The sequence below is a fragment of the Rhinolophus sinicus genome, linkage group LG11 (genome assembly GCF_036562045.2).
Source record: "Rhinolophus sinicus isolate RSC01 linkage group LG11, ASM3656204v1, whole genome shotgun sequence".
Taxonomy (NCBI): Eukaryota; Metazoa; Chordata; class Mammalia; order Chiroptera; family Rhinolophidae; genus Rhinolophus; species Rhinolophus sinicus.
Genome location: NC_133760.1, coordinates 69,874,866 through 69,876,420, shown reverse-complemented (window position 1 = coordinate 69,876,420; position 1,555 = coordinate 69,874,866). Strand labels below are relative to the sequence as shown.

General features: G+C 48.7%; 1 pseudogene; it reads right to left on the bottom strand.

Annotated features, from left to right (window-relative positions):
* Positions 1–605: 605 nt before the first annotated feature.
* On the bottom strand, positions 606–1,310 carry LOC109457262 (lipopolysaccharide-induced tumor necrosis factor-alpha factor homolog; annotated as a pseudogene).
* Between the last annotated feature and the right edge of the window lie 245 nt (positions 1,311–1,555).

The following is a 1,555-nucleotide window of genomic DNA, read 5'->3' as shown; positions in this document are numbered from 1 at the left end:
GTTAGTACAAGCAATGCCTCTACAAGAAGAAAGCTCCTCATGGAAAATGGCCGAGGATTTGGTACATCTGGTACATACTACCGAGGGAAGGCAGATCAATGATAAGATCCAGCTCTCTATTTCTAGCATGCATTCATGACCTCATGGATACGTGTCTGGTGGGTGTGAATAGCCCCTCGCTTACTTAAACAAAAGTTGAGAAGTTAAAGTGAATTTGTATGCTAATAAAAAGCCTGCAGTAACAGAATCTGAGAGCCAAGGCCTTAGTTTGTAAGGCAAGATTTTTGTCACCAGAAGTGGAAACAGATGGACACCATAATGGTAGGCACTAAAGGCTGGTTCAGCCATATTTGGGCCAGAAGCGTCTCAAAAAGAAGGCAACCTGTGGCTTTTGAGTTGGAGCTACCACCGAAAAGGCCCACTGAGGCAAGGAAAGAAGCTGGCAAGGCAAATCACCAGAAGTTATTCAGACACCGCAACAATCAGTTAGATGGGATGACTTGGGGTCACAAGCAGGCGGGAAACCCTTGACCCAGCACTCAAGGTCACTGTCTTTGCATGTCCTGTGCACGACTCCAGGCAGCAATTGCTGGGGTTTGGAAGTGTTACTTTTGCGATACCTGCCCCCCACACACACACCCAAAGAAGATAGGAAGGAGAGCCCCTGGAGAGATGAGACCCCCCCAAGCTGAAACCTCCACCAGGGGTGGGGCTGGGTGAGAGAAAGGACTTTGCTGCCACACATGGCTCCCTCCAGGTCTGGCTGAGTCCTCCAAACACTTGTGGAAGCCGAGGAGAGCTCTGCAGTTGGGACAGTAAGGATCCACATCCCGCAGAGCATCCACACAGCAAGGGATGAAGCAGCAGCCTGCTATGCGCCGGAGCAGGCACAGGCTCCCACAGGAGAGCTAGGAGAGGGCACCGGCGTTAGAGGACAGCAGCGTCCCAATCATTTTGCTGCAGGAAGGACAACACATCTGGACTGGGCGGTCAAAAAAGGAGACTGGCTGCTGCACATAGACCGTCTGCACGGCAGTTGCACTGGTGTTGGGGACGTGCGTTGGCTGGGTGTAGCACGCAGGAGGGTTCATGCTCTTTCCATCCTGGCCAGTCGCAAGCCCCGTGGCTGGCCCAGGCATGGGTGCCACTGTCTCTTCGTAGGATGGGGGTGTGGTGGGCACCGTCAAAGGCCCAGCGGCCGCCTGGTTGGATCCTGGAGCATTTTTCTGCCACCTTGCCACCACCAGTTGAACCGGGAGGTCTCCACAGTTTACTAATATACTTTTAAAAGAATGATTTCTGTCATACATCAATGTCTTTTAAAAAAATAAGTACTACCATCAAACTATTTCTTCATCCTAAAATCTAAGGACTCCTTGTCAGAATATTGGTTTATCTCCCAAACATGAGTTTGATGGATATTAGCTACGATTTTTCTTATTTAGCACTATTTTAAACACGAAAAGTTGAATGCAAACAAACACACATCAGTATTTATAAGTCAATAAATTTCCTGCATTTAATTCTATTTGACCACTTAGATTGCAAGTTTGTA